Here is a 19,222-nt window from a genome sequence, read left to right on the forward strand (position 1 = left end):
ATCTGGGAAGGGATGGCTGTGACGAACTTCAAACTCGCGAGTGCTGGGCGTAGTGACAGACGCAAAAGGAGGGTGAATCCTATTCCAGTATGATCGAGAACCTCCAGATGATTAGTCGTGCCGTGACAGAGCATTTGGACCTTTTTCACAGAGAGGATGGGATGTAGCCATTGACAACGGTGATGCCTTACAGAAAGCTTGCCATGGAAAGGAGTAGGAATGATTGGATAAAGACAGCAGGAAAGCAGAGGTTCAGAGGAACGAAAGCATCTCTATACGCTTATCTGAAATTCTCACCAATGATTTACATAAGTATTTCTATCTTTATTTTCTGTTTATTTATTATTATTATTCGAAAACTCCATAACCATTTGATATCCGCCTGACTGAGATTTACAAGATGACCATAGCTTGCTTCATACCAACAATCTCCGTGAGATCGACCCTTACTCACGTAAGGTTTTATTACTTGGATGACGCAGTACACTTGCTGGTTAGTTGTATCGAAGTTGTGAATGACAAAAGAATTTAAGATTAAGAACGTGCGTACTGAGTTTTTGGTGTCGTTGCCTGAGATCACAATTTCGTGCACTATGTTTTTGGCGCCGTTGCCGGGGATTGTTCGAGTTTGGACAACTGACGGTTCATCTTGTTGCTCAGATTAGGTAATTTTCTTTTTCGTTTTATTTTAAAAAAATTGTTTTCAAAAATCTTTCAAAAAAAAATTTATTTTTCCTTTGTTTTCGAAAATTATTCTAAAATTTTTAAGAATGAATTCTAAAGTTTCAAATTGGTATGCTGAAGTTTGGCTGGCCATCAAGCTTTAGACTAACCTGGTATGATTCCTGGAATCTTGATTGAGGACTTTGAATTCATTGCTTCCTTTTCCCTATAGGTTTTCAAAAAAATAAAAAAAAAATAAATAAAAATATACAAAAATCCAAAAAAAAAAATAATATCATAAAATCAAAAATATTTTGTGTTTCTTGTTTGAGTCTTGAGTCAATTTTAAGTTTGGTGTCAATTGCATTTTTTCTAAAAATTTATGCATTTTTTGAAAATTCATGCATTCATAGTATTCTTCATGATCTTCAAGTTGTTCTTGGTAAGTCTTCTTGTTTGATCTTGATGTTTTCTTATTTTGTGTCTTTTGTTGTTTTTCATGTGCATCTTTGCATTCATAGTGTCTAAGCATTAAAGATTTCTAAGTTTGGTGTCTTGCATGTTTTCTTTTCTTGAAAATTTTTCAAAAATAAGTTCTTGGTGTTCATCTTGACATTCAAAGTGTTCTTGGTGTTCATCTTGACATTCATAGTGTTCTTGCATGCATCACATGTTTTGATCCAAAATTTTCATGCATTGAGTTTTTTTGATGTTTTTCTCCTTCATCATTAAAAATTCAAAAATAAAAAAAATATCTTTCTCTTTTTTCACTCATAAATTTTCAAAAATTTGAGTTGACTTTTTCAAAACTTTTTAAAATTTAGTTGTTTCTTATGAGTCAAATCAAATTTTCAATTTAAAAATCTTATCTTTTCAAAATCTTTTTCAAAAATCAAATCTTTTTCATTTTTCTTATTTATTTTCGAAAATTTTACAAATATTTTTCAAAATTCTTTTCCTTAATTTTATCTCACAATTTTCGAAAATATTATCAACAATTAATATTTTGATTAAAAAATTTCAAGTTTGTTACTTGCTTGTTAAGAAAGATTCAAACTTTAAGTTCTAGAATCATATCTTGTGATTACTTGTGAGTCAAGTCGTTAATTTTGATTTTAAAATTCAAATCTTTTTCAAAACTAATTTCAATCATATCTCTTCAAAAATATCTTTTTATCTTATCTTTTTCAAAATCACATCTTTTTAATCATATCTTTTCATATCATATCTTTTTCAAATATCTTTTCTAACTTCTTATCTTCTTATCTTTTAAAAATTGATTTTCAAAATTTGTTTCAACTAACTAATTAACTTTTTTTTTGTTTCAAAACTACCTAACTAACTATCCCTCTCTAATTTTCGAAAATACCTCCCTCTTTTTCAAAAATTCTTTTTAATTAATTAATTGTTTTAAATTTTAATTTTAATTTTATTTTCCCTTTAATTTTCGAAAATCATCAACTCCTTTTCAAAAATTATTTTCGAAAATTTCTCTCTCTCATCTTCTTCTATTTATTTAATTACTTACTAACACTTCTCTTCATCTCATATCTCTGCTCTCCTCATCTTGTGTTTGGATTCTCCTCTCTTCTCTTTCCTTACATTACATTCTTTTCTTCTTCTACTCACACAAAGGAATCTCTATACTGTGACATAGAGGATTCCATATTTTCTTTGTTATTCCCTTCTTTGTCATATGAGCAGGAGCAAGGACAAGAACATTCTTGTTGAAGCAGATCCTGAACCTGAAAGGACTCTGAAAAGGAAACTAAGAGAAGTTAAAATACAACAATCCAGAGACAACCTTACAAGAATTTTCGAACAGGAAGAGGAGATGGCAGCCGAAAATAATAATAATGCAAGGAGGATGCTTGGTGACTTCACTGCACCTAATTCCAATTTACATGAAAGAAGCATCTCCATTCCTGCCATTGGAGCAAACAATTTTGAGCTTAGGCCTCAACTAGTTTCTCTGATGCAGCAAAACTGCAAGTTTCATAGATTTCCATCTGAAGATCCCTTTCAGTTCTTAACTGAATTCTTGCAGATATGTGATACTGTTAAGACTAATGGAGTAGATCCTGAAGTCTACAGGCTCATGCTTTTTCCTTTTGCTGTAAGAGACAGAGCTAGAATATGGTTGGACTCTCAACCCAAGGATAGCCTGAACTCTTGGGATAAGCTGGTCACGGCTTTCTTAGCCAAGTTCTTTCCTCCTCAAAAGCTCAGTAAGCTTAGAGTGGATGTTCAAACCTTCAGACAGAAAGAAGGTGAATCCCTCTATGAAGCTTGGGAGAGATATAAGCAACTGACCAAAAAGTGTCCTTCTGACATGCTTTCAGAATGGACCATTCTGGATATATTCTATGATGGTCTGTCTGAATTAGCTAGGATGTCATTGGATACTTCTGCAGGTGGATCCATTCACCTAAAGAAAACGCCTGCAGAAGCTCAAGAACTCATTGACATGGTTGCTAATAACCAGTTCATGTACACTTCTGAGAGGAATCCTGTGAGTAATGGGACGCCTCAAAAGAAGGGAGTTCTTGAAATTGATACTCTGAATGCCATATTGGCTCAGAACAAACTATTGACTCAGCAGGTTAATATGATTTCTCAGAGTCTGAATGGAATGCAAGCTGCATCCAACAGTACTCAAGAGGCATCTTCTAAAGAAGAAGCTTATGATCCTGAGAACCCTGCAATAGCAGAGGTAAAATTATATGGGTGAACCCTATGGAAACACCTATAATCCCTCATGGAGAAATCACCCAAATCTCTCATGGAAGGATCAACAAAATCCTCAACAAGGCTTTAATAATGGTGGAAGAAACAGGTTTAACAATAGTAAACCTTTTCCATCATCCACTCAGCAACAGACAAAGAATTCTGAGCAGAATCCATCTAGCTTAGCAAATTTAGTCTCTGATCTATCTAAAGCCACTCTTAGTTTCATGAATGAAACAAGGTCATCCATTAGAAATTTGGAGGCACAAGTGGGCCAGCTGAGTAAGAAGATCACTGAAACCCCTCCTAGTACTCTCCCAAGCAATACAGAAGAGAATCCAAAAAGAGATTGCAAGGCCATTGATATAACCATCATGGCCGAATCCAAGGAGGAAGGGGAGGACGTGAATCCCAAGGAGGAAGACCTCCTGGGACGTCCAATGATCAACAAGGAGTTTTCCTTTGAGGAACCAAAGGAATCTGAGGCTCATTTAGAGACAATAGAGATTCCATTAAACCTCCTTATACCATTCATGAGCTCTGATGAGTATTCTTCTTCTGAAGAGAATGAGGATGTTACTGAAGAGCAAGTTGCCAAGTACCTTGGTGCAATCATGAAGCTGAATGCCAAACTATTTGGTAACAAGACTTGGGGAGATGAACCTCCCCTGTTCACCAATGAACTAAATGCATTGGATCAACTGAGATTGCCTCAGAAGAAATAGGATCCTGGAAAGTTTCTAATACCTTGTACCATAGGCACCATGACCTTTGAGAAGGCTCTATGTGACCTGGGGTCAGGAATAAACCTCATGCCACTCTCTGTAATGGAGAAACTGGGAATCTTTGAGGTACAAGCTGCTAGAATCTCATTAGAGATGGCAGGCAATTCCAGAAAACAAGCTTATGGACAAGTAGAGGACATGTTAGTAAAGGTTGAAGGCCTTTACATCCCTGCTGATTTCATAATCCTAGATACTGGGAAGGATGAGGATGAATCCATCATTCTTGGAAGACCCTTCCTAGCCACAGCAAGAGCTGTGATTGATGTGGACAGAGGAGAGTTGGTCCTTCAACTGAATGAGGACTACCTTGTGTTTAAAACTCAAGGTTCTCCTTCTGTAACCATGGAGAGGAAGCATGAAAAGCTTCTCTCAGTACAGAGTCAAACAAAGCCCCCACAATCAAACTCTAAGTTTGGTGTTGAATTCCCACATCTAAACTCTAAGTTTGGTGTTGGGAATCTATAAAATTAACCTGATCACCTGTATGGCTCAGTGAGAGCCCACTGTCAAGCTAATAACATTAAAAGAAGCGCTTGTTGGGAGGCAACCCAATGTTATTTAATATATTTTATTTTATTTTCTCTTTGTTATTTCATGATTTATTAGGTTGATGATCATGTGAAGTCACAAAAACTACTGAAAAAATCGAAAACAGAATGAAAAATAGCATTGAAAATAGAACACCCTGGAGGAAGGGCTTACTGGCGTTTAAACGCCAATAAGGAGCATCTGGCTGGCGTTCAACGCCAGAACAGAGCATGGAGCTAGCGCTGAATGCCAGAAACAAGCATGAAGCTGGCGTTCAACGCCAGAAATATGCTGCATATGGGCGTTGAACGCCCAAAACAAGCATCACTTTGGCGTCTAAACGTCAGAAATGCATGCAAAGGCATTTTACATGCCTAATTGGTGCAGGGATGTAAATCCTTGACACCTCAGGATCTGTGGACCCCACAGGATCCCCACATACCTCCACTCACCTTCCCTCCTCATAATCCTATATCACCCTCTCTCTCTCCATTCATAGTCATCCCTTCTGTTTTCCATTCACCACTCACATCCATACACCCCACCTACCTTCAAAATTCAAAATCTCTTTCCCACCCAAGCCCACCCATATAGCCGAATACACACATCCATCCATCTCCTCCATATCTTCTTCTTCTTCTGCTATTCTTTCTTCTTTTGCTCGAGGGCGAGCAACATTCTAAGTTTGGTGTGGTAAAAGCATAGCTTTTTTTTTTGTTTTTCCATAACCATTGATGGCACCTAAGGCCAGAGAAACCTCTAGAAAGAGGAAAGGGAAGACAAAAGCTCCCACCTCCGAGTCATATGAGATGGAGAGATTCATCTCAAGGGTCTATAGCTCAGTGGTAGAACATTTGACTACAAATCAAGAGATCCCTGAGATACCTCAGGGGATACATTTTCCTCCACACAATTATTGGGAGCAACTAAGGATAGGAACATCAAGATCACTCCATCATCCTCCATGAAATTAGAGAAGATCAAAGAGCAATGAGGGAGGAGCAACAAAGACAAGGAAAAGACATAGAAGAGCTCAAGGACATCATTGGTTCCTCAAGAAGGAAACGCCACCATCACTAAGGTGGACTCATTCCTTGTTCTCAAATTTTCTGTTTTTCGTTTTGTTTATGTTAAGTGCTTATCTATGTTAGTGTCTTATTACATGATCATTAGTATTTAGTAACTTTGTCTTAAAGTTTTGAATGTCCTATGAATCCATCACCTCCCTTAAATGAAAAATGTTTTTAATTCAAAAGAACAAGAAGTACATGAGTTTCGAACTTATCCTTGAACTTAGTTTAATTATATTGATGTGGTGACAATACTTTTTGTTTTCTGAATGAATGCTTGAACAGTGCATATGTCTCTTGAAGTTGTTGTTTAAGAATGTTAAATATGTTGGCTCTTGAAAGAATGATGAACAGGAGAAATGTTATTTGACAATCTGAAAAATCATAAAAATGATTCTTGAAGCAAGAAAAAGCAGTGAATACAAAAGCTTGCAGAAAAAAAATATGCGAAAAAAAAATAATAGAAAGAAAAAGAAAAAGCAAGCAGAAAAAACCAAAAGCTCTTAAAAACCAAAAGGCAAGAGCAAAAAGCCAATAACCCTTAAAACCAAAAGGCAAGGGTAAATAAAAAGGATCCCAAGGCTTTGAGCATCAGTGGATAGGAGGGCCTAAAGGAATAAAATCCTAGCCTAAGCGGCTAAACCAAGCTGTCCCTAACCATGTGCTTGTGGCGTCAAGGTGTCAAGTGAAAACTTGAGACTGAGCGGTTAAAGTCAAGGTCCAAAGCAAAAGAAGAGTGTGCTTAAGAACCCTGGACACCTCTAATTAGGTACTTTAGCAAAGCTGAGTCACAATCTGAAAAGGTTCACCCAGTTATGTGTCTGTGGTATTTATGTATCCGGTGGTAATACTGGAAAACAAAGTGCTTAGGGCCACGGCCAAGACTCATAAAGTAGCTGTGTTCAAGAATCAACATACTGAACTAGGAGAATTAATAACACTATCTGAACTCTGAGTTCCTATAGATGCCAATCATTCTGAACTTCAATGGATAAAGTGAGATGCCAAAACTATTCAAGAGGCAAAAAGTTACAAGTCCCGCTCATCTGATTGGATTTATGTTTCATTGATAGTTTGGAATTTATAGTATATTCTCTTCTTTTTTATCCTATTTGATTTTTAGTTGCTTGGGGACAAGCAACAATTTAAGTTTGCTGTTGTGATGAGCGGATAATTTATACGCTTTTTGGCATTGTTTTTAGTATGTTTTTAGTAGGATCTAGTTACTTTTAGGGATGTTTTTATTAATTTTTATGTTAAATTCACATTTTTGGACTTTACTATGAGTTTGTGTGTTTTTCTATGATTTCAGATATTTTCTGATTGAAATTGAGGGACTTGAGCAAAAATCAGATTCAGAGGTTGAAGAAGGACTGCAGATGTTGTTGGATTCTGACCTCCCTGCACTCAAAGTGGATTTTCTGGAGCTACAGACCTCCAAATGGCACGCTTCCAATTGCGTTGGAAAGTAGACATCCACGGCTTTCCAGCAATATATAATAGTCCGTACTTTAAATAAGGATTGACGACGTAAACTAGCATTCAACTCCAGTTCCATGCTGCAGTCTGGCGTCCAGCACCAGAAACAAGTTGCAAAGTGGAGTTCAATGCCAGAAACACGTTACAAACTGACGTTCAACTCCAAGAATAACTTCTCCACGTGTAAACTTTAAGCTCAGCCCAAGCACACACCAAGTGGGTCCCAAAAGTAGATTTCTACATCATTTACTCAATTCTGTAAACCCTAGTAACTAGTTTAGTATAAATAGGACTTTTTACTATTGTATTTACATCTTATGATTTTTAGTTCAACTTTGGATCATATTGATCACGTTTGGGGGCTGGCCATTCGGCCATGCCTGAACCTTCATCACTTATGTATTTTTAACGGTAGAGTTTCTGCACTCCATAGATTAAGGTGTGGAGCTCTGCTGTTCCTCATGATTTAATACAAAGTACTACTGTTTTTCTATTCAATTTAACTTATTCCGCTTCTAAGATATCCATTCGCACCCAAGAACATGATGAATGTGATGATTATGTGACACTCATCATCATTTTCACTTATGAACGCGTGCCTGACAAACACTTCCGTTCTACATGCAAACAAGCTAGAATGAGTATCTCTTAGATATTTAATACAGAGAACCGAGTCCGAGATATTAGAATCTTCGTGGTATAAGTTAGAACCCATGGATGGCCATTCCTGAGATCCGGAAGTCTAAACATTGTCTGTGGTATTCCGAGTTGGATCTGGGAAGGGATGGCTGTGACGAACTTCAAACTCGCGAGTGCTGGGCGTAGTGACAGACGCAAAAGGAGGGTGAATCCTATTCCAGTATGATCGAGAACCTCCAGATGATTAGCCGTGCCGTGACAGAGCATTTGGACCTTTTTCACAGAGAGGATGGGATGTAGCCATTGACAACGGTGATGCCTTACAGAAAGCTTGCCATGTAAAGGAGTAGGAATGATTGGATGAAGACAACAGGAAAGCAGAGGTTCAAAGGAACGAAAGCATCTCTATACGCTTATCTGAAATTCTCACCAATGATTTACATAAGTATTTCTATCTTTATTTTCTGTTTATTTATTATTATTATTCGAAAACTCCATAACCATTTGATATCCGCCTGACTGAGATTTATAAGATGACCATAGCTTGCTTCATACCAACAATCTCCGTGGGATCGACCCTTACTCACGTAAGGTTTTATTACTTGGATGACCCAGTGCACTTGTTGGTTAGTTGTATCGAAGTTGTGAATGACAAAAGAATTTAAGATTAAGAACGTGCGTACTGAGTTTTTGGCGCCGTTGCTTGAGATCACAATTTCGTGCACCATATGAGTATCGTTTTTTTAGACTTGGTGTCAAAATACATTTCACCGTCTTTGAGCAAGATGTCCTGTTGACTTGTCGAGTCACTCCTACCCACTTCACCGAATTCTAGCAAGATGTCATGAAGATTTACCAGCTTGTTAGTTGTACACTTGATCTCCTCCTCCCTTGAATTTTCTTCTATTTCTTTCACTTAACAAAACCTTTCAGCTTTAAAAAGCAACAGTAGACTTCTCTCTGAGCTATTCAAGGTCAAAATGTATTTTTAATTTTCAAATAATCTTTCCATGACTTCAAAAATTACTATTTCAAAATCCAACCTCAAGAGGGTTACTGGCCTTTTTACTTTAATAAGCGATTCGAGTATATGTTTTGTTTATACTAGGAGGAATAATCAATGATTATCTGGTACAAGCTTAAAAATCTTAACAAAGAGGAGTAGATGATCATGAATCCTTTTCGAGAATGTTGGGTCCTAGTTTCCAATCTCAATACCAAGAACTTTCATGTAGCCAGGTCAGGTTATGTTAAGACCAAGTTAGGGCGATAGCTTTATTATTTGCAGTATATAAATGTATATCATGCTTGTGCTAATTATTTCATCTTCTATAGAGAGGGTGGTTAACAGTTCAAATACATACAAGAAACTTAAGTAGGCCAAGAAGAACATAGTAGTTCGGGCCAGGCAGGTTGAAGCCGAGAAATCGGGGGCTAGTCTGACTTCTCCTTCAGATTCCGACCTCACTGCTACTTTGGTTGAAATGCCTCTCCAACCTCCTCCTCAATCTTAGCTACAAACTTTCTCTCCCCGAGTTTCTCCAATCGCTAAATTTTTTATCCTTCCAAAGACTCAAATTCTAGAGCTTCTCATAAATGCAAGACTCTCTCCCATAAATACAGGAGCATTTTTCATCCCAGTTTTGATGCAATAGGCTTTATTAAAGAATTTATCATGTCGGGTAGCTAAATATCCTTGGATGATGTTAATTTGGAAAAAAAATTTAGAGATGTTGGTAAAGGGTGGAATTCGGACAGTTGGAGTTTGCATTTCCATCTTCAAGAAACTCAAATAAACTCTCCATGGTGCTCTTCAAACTAAGGTTGAGGAGCTTCATGCTAAAATTGCTTTCTATGAAAAGGAAAAGTCTAGGAAAAGGATGAGAGGAACACCATGAAGGATGCCGCCTGGTTAATGGATATGGTGAAGCAGGCTGATACAAAGAAGATTCATATCTGGAGGTACAACGAAGAGCTGAAAAGAGTCAAGCTCAAATAACAACTCGAGAAGTTAAAGAGGGATCGTAAGGACTTGGAATATGCTTCAGTTAAGGGCTTGGATGAGACAGTAGACGATCTAAAACCCCAAATCCAGGTCCTAGCTTTTGAGGTCGACATCTTGGTCATCGATCCAGATAAGACCGTGGTTGACGATCAAGTCATGGAGATTCCAGAGGAGTCCGATTTAGATGATCCCAAGACCTCTACGTCTTTTATCCTTTCAGCTGTTAAAGCTACCCCTTATTCTATTGCTCATGTTGTTCATGAAACTACCCGTGATTTTGCCTTTTAGTTTTTCTTTTTTAATGTAAATTTGATGGCCAGCGTTGTGGGTCGATGAACAATTAATTTGTAATTTTTTTAACACTTTTATCCCCTTTGGTTGTGGGTTTTTAATTGAGCTTTTGTTAATTTTTTCATGTCCTTTTCCCGTGTTATTTTTGCAGTCCTTATATTTGTCGTATGATCTTTATTCACCAAGTTATTTTTATGATTTGATTTTGGTTCAAGTCGTTTTATATAACTAGTATGCTTCCAACTCGGACCTCATCGTTTTATTGTGCCGACCATATGAAGTCGATCACAATTTTCGCGATTTTTTTAGCATGAGCTAGTGTAGTTAAGTCTAGAAGAAATAATAAATATTGAACACAAATATTGAATAATTTTTTTTATTGATTAAGCAAATTAAAAGTATTCACATTAGTTGCTATTAAGAGTTTTACAAATTCTAACTCCTAGTCCTTATTATGATATCTCATTAAAACCCCCTTCAATAAAATCCAATGGTAAAAAACCATGAAGTCAGAAAAAGAGTAAATCAGGGATTAAGGTTTGATATCTAGCTATAATATCTCTTCATGTTGTAGGCATGCTACAACCTATGTGATCGTTTTCTAACAAGTCGGACACTTTGTAATATCCTTTTTCCAAGACTTCTGTAATCTTGTAAGGTCCTTTCTAATTAAGAGCTAGTTTTTCTTTGCTCAATTTTGGTCCCTCAATATCATTTTTGATAAGGACAAGGTCGTTACTAGCAAAGTTTCTCCTTATGACCTTTTTGTTATATCTTGTGGTCATTCTTTGCTTCAAGGCCTTTTCACGGAGCTAGGCTTCTTCTCGTACTTCGGGTAGGAAGTCAAGCTTCTCTTTTTGAGCCTGAATGTTGCAAATTTTACTGTAAAATCTAACCCTTGGACTTTTTTCACTTACCTTTATAGGGATCATGGCCTTTACGCCATAGGCAAGTGGGAAAGGAAACTCCCTTGTGGTGGATTGGGGTGTTGTCTGATATGCCCACAACACTTGTGGAAATTCTTCTGTTCATGATCCTTTTGCTTTATCCAATCTTTTCTTTAACCCAAATAGTATGACTTTATTCGCAACTTCTGCTTATCCATTGGCCTGGGAATGCTCCAGCGATGTGAACTGGTGCTTGATTTTCAATCTTGCTACTGAGTTCCGAAAAGTTGAGTTAGTGAATTGGGTCCCATTATTAGTGGTAATTGAGAATGGACTCCAAATCTTATTACAATGTTCTTGTAGAGAAACCTCTGACTTCTTTGAGCTGTGATATATGCCAATGGCTCTACTTCAATCCATTTAATGAAGTAATCAACTCCTACTATAAGATATTTCACTTGTCCTGACGCTTGTGGGAATTGTCCGAGCAGATCAACTCCTCATTATGCAAAGGAATAGGGTGAAGTAATGTTGATGAGCTCTTCTGGGGGTGCCACATGGAAGCTCTCGTGCAGTGACAAGGCGGGCACTTCTTGACGAAGCCAGCAACCTCTTTTTGTAAAGTTAGCCAGTAGAATCCAGCTCGGAGCACCTTCTTTGCCAACAATCTTTCCTCTAGGTGATTTCTACAAATACTACTGTGGACTTTATCCAAAATGTCTCCTGTTATTGAGGTTGGGACGCATTTTAATAGTGGTGTGGATATTCTCCTTCTGTACGGAATATTTTAGAGTACGATATAATATTGTGCTTCCCTGACCAATTTTCTTGCTTTTTTCTCCTCTTGGAGACTGAGAGGACGTCCAAGTTGTCGACCTCTTTTGCTACGGAGGAAGACTACAATGTTTCTTGAATCAAGCCCTTATTGTTACCTCCTAGCTTTGTGCTAGCTAGCTTGAAAAAGGCATCAGCTCAGTTGTTTATCTACTGAGTTATATGCCTAACTTCAACTTCTTGGAATTTAGCCAGTTGTGCCAATGTTTTCTCCAACTATCTTTTCATATTTGGATCTTTAGCCTGATAATCACCATTTACTTGGAAAGTTATTACCTGAGAGTAACTGAATACGAGTACCATTGATGCTCCAACTTCTTTGGCCATTCTTACCCCAACAAGAATGGCTCCATATTCTACTTGGTTGTTAGAAGCAAAAAATTGAACTTGAGTGACAATTTTAATCGAGTTCCTTTTTCACTTTCCAATATGACTCCTACCCTATGATGAGCGGATAATTTATACGCTTTTTGACATTGTTTTTAGTATGTTTTTAGTAGGATCTAGTTACTTTTAGGGATGTTTTCATTAGTTTTTATGTTAAATTCACATTTCTGGACTTTACTATGAGTTTGTGTGTTTTTCTGTAATTTCAGGTATTTTCTGGCTGAAATTGAGGGACTTGAGCAAAAATCAGATTCAGAGGTTGAAGAAGGACTGCTGATGTTGTTGGATTCTGACCTCCCTGCACTCAAAGTGGATTTTCTGGAGCTACAGAACTCGAAATGGCGCGCTTTCAATTGCGTTGGAAAGTAGACATCCAGGGCTTTCCAGCAATATATAATAGTCCATACTTTGGCCAAGAATTGACGACGTAAACTGGCGTTCAACGCCAGCCTTCTGCCCAAATCTGGCGTCCAGCGCCAGAAAAGGATCCAAAACCAGAGTTGAACGCCCAAACTGGCACAGAAACTGGCGTTCAACTCCACAAATGGCCTCTGCACGTGTAACACTCAGGCTCAGCCCAAACACACACCAAGTGGGCCCCGGAAGTGGATTTATGCATCAATTACTTACTCATGTAAACCTTAGTAGCTAGTTTATTATAAATAGGACCTTTTACTATTGTATTAGGCATCTTTGGATCATCCTAGGATCTTAGGATCATCTTGGAATGCATTGTTCTTAGATCAAGGGGGCTGGCCATCTCGGCCATGCCTGGACCTTCACTTATGTATTTTCAACGGTAGAGTTTCTACACTCCATAGATTAAGGTGTGGAGCTCTGCTGTTCCTCAAAGATTAATGCAAAGTACTACTGTTTTCTATTCAATTCTTCTTATTTCGCTTCTAAGATATCCATTCGCACCCAAGAACATGATGAAGGTGATGATTATGTGTGACGCTCATCATCCTTCTCCCTTATGAACGCGTGCCTGACAAACACTTCCGTTCTACATGAAATAAGCTAGAATGAATATCTCTTAGATCTCCTAACCGGAATCTTCGTGGCGTAAGCTAGAATGATGGCGGCATTCAAGAGAATCCGGAAAGTCTAAACCTTGTCTGTGGTATTCCGAGTAGGATTCAATGACTGAATGACTGTGACGAGCTTCAAACTCGCGAGTGCTGGGCGTTAGTGACAGACGCAAAAGGAGGGTGAATCCTATTCCAGCATGATCGAGAACCGACAGATGATTGGCCGTGCTGTGACAGAGCATGTGAGCATATCTTTCACTGAGAGGAGGGGATGTAGCCACTGACAACGGTGATGCCCTTGCATAAAGCCAGCCTTGGAAAGGAGTGAGACTGATTGGATGAAGATAGCAGGAAAGCAGAGGTTCCGAGGAACGAGAAGCATCTCCATTCGTTTATCTGAAATTCCTACCAATGATTTACATAAGTATCTCTATCCCTATTCTATCAATTAATATTCGAAAACCACATAACCATTTATATCTGCCTGACTGAGATTTACAAGGTGACCATAGCTTGCTTCATACCAACAATCTCCGTGGGATTCGACCCTTACTCACGTAAGGTATTACTTGGACGACCCAGTGCACTTGCTGGTTAGTTGTATCGAAGTTGTGACAAATTATGAGTGTGTAATCACGATTACGCGCACCAAGTTGCTCACGTTGCCAGGGATTGTTCGAGCCTGGACATCACAATTTCGTGCTTCAAGTTTTTGGCGTCGTTGCCGGGGGATTGTTCGAGTTTGGACAACTGACGGTTCATCTTGTTGCTCAGATTGGGTAACTTTCTTTTCGTTTTCTTTTCAAAAAGTTTTCAAAAATTTTTTCAAAAACTCTTCTTTTGTTTTCGAAAAAAAATGTTTTCAAAAATTTTCTTCAGAATTTTTAAGAATGAATTCTAGTGTTTCATGAAGCATGTGAAGCCTGGCTGGCTGTAAAGCCATGTCTAAATTCTTTTGGACTGAGGCTTCCAAACCATCAGAGGTAAGTTACATACTTGATAAATGATGAGCAGCAATTTGTTATCAAGATCAATATACTCTGATGTTAAATGCTGAAGCTTGGCTGGCCATTGGCCATGTCTAGTGTTTTGGACTGGAGCTTTCATTGAAAGCTTGGCTGGCTAGTGAGCCATGTCTAATTCCTGGACTGAAGCTTTAGACTAAGAATGCAAGATTCCTGGAATTCATATTAAAAATTTTGGAATCCTTATTTTTCTTTTTCATATAATTTTCGAGAAAAAAAAATCCAAAAAAATTAGAAAATCATAAAAAAATCAAAAATATTTTCTGTTTCTTGTTTGAGTCTTGAGTCATATCATAAGTTTGGTGTCACTTGCATATGCATCTTGCATTTTTTCGAAAATATCATGCATTCATGGTGTTCTTCATGATCTTCAAGTTGTTCTTGGTAAGTCTTCTTGTTTGATCTTGATGAATTTTTGTTTTGTGTCTTTTCATGTTTTTCTCATGCATTCTTGAATTCTTAGTGTCTAAGCATTAAAGAATTCTAAGTTTGGTGTCTTGCATGTTTTCTTTGCATTAAAAATTTTTCAAAATTGTGTCTATGATGTTCATCTTGACATTCATAGTGTTCTTGGTGTTCATCTTGACATTCATAGCATTCTTGCATGCATTCATTGTTTTGATCTAAAAATTTCATGCATTGCATAATTTTCATGTTTTCAAAAAAAAAAATTTCAAAAAATCAAAAAAATATCTTTCCCTTTTTCTCTCATCAAATTCGAAAATTTGAGTTGACTTTTTCAAAATTTTTTAAAAATCAAGTTCCTTTCATGAGTCAAATCAAATTTTCAATTTGAAAAATCAAATCTTTTTCAAAATTCTTAGTTATTTTCGAAAATTCCAAAAATATTTTTCAAAAATCTTTTTCTTATTTTTATATAAAATTTTCGAAAATAACATAATCAATTAATATTTTGATTCAAAAATTTGAAGTTTGTTACTTGCTTGTTAAGAAAGATTCAAACTTTAAGTTCTAGAATCATATATTGTGATTTCTTGTGAATCAAGTCATTAATTGTGATTTCAAAAATCAAATCTTTTTCAAAAACTAATTTCTATCATATCTTTTTAAAAAAATATCTTCTCATCTTATCTTTTTCAAAAATATCTTTTCAAAATATCTTTTCTAACTTCCTAACTTCTAACCTTTTCAAAATTTGTCTCAACTAACTAACTAACTTTTTGTTTGTTTCTTAACTTTTTCAAAACCACCTAACTAACTCTCTTTCTCTCATTTTTCGAAAATATCTTCCCCCTTTTTCAAAATTTCTTTTTAATTAACTATTATTTTAAATTTTAAATTCTAATTTTCGAAAAAAAAAATATACTAACAAATTTTCAAAAAACCAATTTTCAAAAATCACTAACTCCTTTTCAAAAATAATTTTCGAAAATTTCCTCCTTCTCTCTCATCCTATTCTATTTATTCATTCATTAACTAACATCTCTTCCTCACATCATCACCAAATTCGAACCCCCTCTTCTATCTGTGTTCAAATTTCTTCTTCTTTTCTTCTTCTAACAATAAGGATCCTCTTTACTGTGACATAGAGGATTCCTCTTCTTTTCTTTTTCTCTCCTCTTTCTTATGAGCAGGGACAGAGAAAAAGGCATTCTTGCTGAAGCTGATCCAGAACCTGAAAGGACTCTGAAGAGAAAATTAAGAGAAGCTAAATTACAACAATCCAGAGACAACTTGATTGAAAATTTCGAACAAGTAAAGGAGATGGCAGCCGAACCCAACAACAATGCAAGGAGAATGCTTGGTGACTTTACTGCACCTAATTCCAATTTACATGGAAGAAGCATCTCCATTCCTGCCATTGGAGCAAACAACTTTGAGCTGAAACCTCAGTTAGTTTATCTGATGCAGCAGAACTGCAAGTTTCATGGACTTCCATCTGAAGATCCTTTTCAGTTCTTAACTGAATTCTTGCAGATATGTGATACTGTTAAGACTAATGGAGTAGATCCTGAAGTCTACAGGCTTATGCTTTTCCCTTTTGCTATAAGAGACAGAGCTAGATTATGGTTGGATTCTCAACCCAAAGACAGCCTGAACTCTTGGGATAAGCTGGTCACGGCTTTCTTAGCCAAGTACTTTCCTCCTCAAAAGCTGAGCAAGCTTAGAGCTGATGTTCAAACCTTCAGACAGAAAGAAGGTGAATCCCTCTATGAAGCTTGGGAAAGATACAAACAGTTGACCAAAAAGTGTCCTACTGACATGCTTTCAGAATGGACCATCCTGGATATATTCTATGATGGTTTATCTGAGCTATCAAAGATGTCACTGGACACTTCTGCAGGTGGATCCATTCACCTAAAGAAAACGCCTGCAGAAGCTCAAGAACTCATTGACATGGTTGCTAATAACCAGTTCATGTACACTTCTGAAAGGAATCCTGTGAGTAATGGGACGCCTATGAAGAAGGGAGTTCTTGAGGTTGATACTCTGAATGCCACATTGGCTCAGAATAAAATATTAACTCAGCAAGTCAATATGATTTCTCAGAGTCTGCATGGAATGCAAGCTGCATCCAACAGTACTCAAGAGGCATCTTCTGAAGAAGAAGCTTATGATCCTGAGAACCCTGCAATAGCAGAGGTAAATTACTTAGGTGAACCTTATGGAAACACCTATAACTCAACATGGAGAAATCATCTAAATTTCTCATGGAAGGATCAAAAGCCCCAACAAGGCTTTAATAATGGTGGAAGAAACAGGTTTAGCAATAGCAAGCCTTTTCCATCATCCACTCAGCAACAGACAGAGAACTCTGAACAAAATGCTTCTAATTTAGCAAATCTAGTCTCTGATCTATCTAAGGCCACTGTAAGTTTCATGAATGAAACAAGGTCTTCCATTAGAAATTTGGAAGCACAAGTGGGCCAGCTGAGTAAAAGGATCACTGAAATCCCTCCTAGTACTCTCCCAAGTAATACAGAAGAGAACCCAAAAGGAGAGTGCAAGGCCATTGACATAAGTGCCATGGCCGAACCTGTGAGGAGAGGAGAGGACATGAATCCCAAGGAGGAAGACCTCCTGGGACGTCCAGTGACCAATAAAGAGCTTCCCTCTGAGGAACCAAAGGACTCTGAGGCTCATCTAGAGACCATAGAGATTCCATTGAACCTCCTTATACCCTTCATGAGCTCTGATGAGTATTCCTCTTCTGAAGAGAATGAGGATGTTACTGAAGAGCAAACTGCCAAGTTTCTTGGTGCAATCATGAAGCTGAATGCCAAATTATTTGGCATTGATACTTGGGAAGCTGAACCTCCCTTGTTCATCAATGAACTAAGTGATCTGGATCAACTGACATTGCCTCAGAAGAGACAGGATCCTGGAAAGTTCATAATACCCTGCACCATAGGTACCATGGTCTTTAAGGCTCTGTGTGACCTTGGTTCAGGAATAAACCTCATGCCCCTCTCTGTAATAGAGAAACTGGGAATCTATGGGGTGCAAGCTGCTAAAATCTCATTAGAGATGGCAGACAGCTCTAGAAAACAGGCTTATGGACAAGTAGAGGACGTGTTAGTAAAGGTTGAAGGCCTTTACATCCCTGCTGATTTCATAGTCCTGGATACTGGAAAGGAAGAGGATGAATCCATCATCCTAGGAAGACCTTTCCTGGCCACAGCAAGAGCTGTGATTGATGTTGACAGAGGTGAAATAGTCCTCCAATGGAATGAGGACTCCCTTGTGTTTAAAACTCAAGGATCTCCCTCTGCAACCATGGAGAGGAAGCAGAAAAAGCTTCTCTCCAAACAGAGTCAATTAGAGCCCCCACAGTCAAACTCTAAGTTTGGTGTTGGGAGGCCACAACCAAACTCTAAGTTTGGTGTTAAACTCCCATATCCAAACTCTAAGTTTGGTGTTGGAGAGTTTCAACAAAGCTCTGCACATCTGTGAGGCTCCATGAGAGCCCTCTGTCAAGCTATTGACATTAAAGAAGCGCTTGTTGGGAGGCAACCCAATGTTTATCTAATTCTTATTTTTATTGTTTTTCATGTTTTCTTAGGTTCATGATCATGTGGAGTCACAAAATAAATAGAAAAATTGAAAACGGAATCAAAAACAGCAGAAGAAAAATCACACCCTGGAGGAGCATCTGTCTGGCGTTCAGCGCCAGAACAGAGCATGGTTCTGGCGCTGAACGCCCAAAATGGGCAGCTTCTGGGTGCTGAACGCCAGAACAGGCATGGTTCTGGCGTTCAACGCCAGAAATGGCACACAAATGGGCGCTAAACGCCCAAAATGGCCACCAACCTGGCGCTGAACGCCCAGAGTTGGGTACAAAGGCATTTTTACATGCCTAATGGGTGCAGGGATGTAATTCCTTGAACACCTCAGGATCTGTGGACCCCACAGGATCCACTCAGGATCTGTGGACCCCACAGGATCCCCACCTACTTCCACTCACTTCTTCTCACCACTCTCTTTCACACAACCCCATAAACACTCTTCTCCAAAAACCCTTCACCAATCACCTCAATCTCTCTTCCCCATCACCTCTTCACCACTCACATCCATCCACTCTTCCCCATAAACCTACCTCATAAACCCCACCTACCTTCAAAATTCAAAACCAATTTCCCACCCAAACCCACCCATATGGCCGAACCTTAACCCCCCTCCCTTCCCTATATAAAGACCTCCATTCTTCATCAAATTCACACAACACACCCCTCTACACTCCTCTTGGCCGAAACCACATCTCCCTCTCCCCCTCCATATTTCTTCTTCTTCTTCTTCTATTCTTTTGTTTATTGCTCGAGGGCGAGCAATATTCTAAGTTTGGTGTGGTAAAAGCATAGCTTTTTTGTTTTTCCATTACCATTGATGGCACCTAAGACCGGAGAATCCTC

At 38.0% G+C, this 19,222-nt stretch overlaps 2 non-coding genes across 2 annotated transcripts; both read right to left on the reverse strand.

Moving 5' to 3' along the window:
• Positions 1-2,893: 2,893 nt before the first annotated feature.
• On the reverse strand, positions 2,894-3,001 carry LOC148546304 (small nucleolar RNA R71). The gene has a single exon (XR_015900957.1). It is a non-coding gene; the product is annotated as a small nucleolar RNA R71 (small nucleolar RNA).
• A 13,471-nt stretch (positions 3,002-16,472) lies between these two features.
• LOC148546305 (small nucleolar RNA R71) lies at positions 16,473-16,580 on the reverse strand. The gene has a single exon (XR_015900899.1). It is a non-coding gene; the product is annotated as a small nucleolar RNA R71 (small nucleolar RNA).
• Positions 16,581-19,222: the final 2,642 nt, after the last annotated feature.

Source organism: Arachis ipaensis, chromosome B9 (assembly GCF_059453495.1).
Source record: "Arachis ipaensis isolate K30076 ecotype BB chromosome B9, ASM5945349v1, whole genome shotgun sequence".
Taxonomy (NCBI): domain Eukaryota; kingdom Viridiplantae; phylum Streptophyta; class Magnoliopsida; order Fabales; family Fabaceae; genus Arachis; species Arachis ipaensis.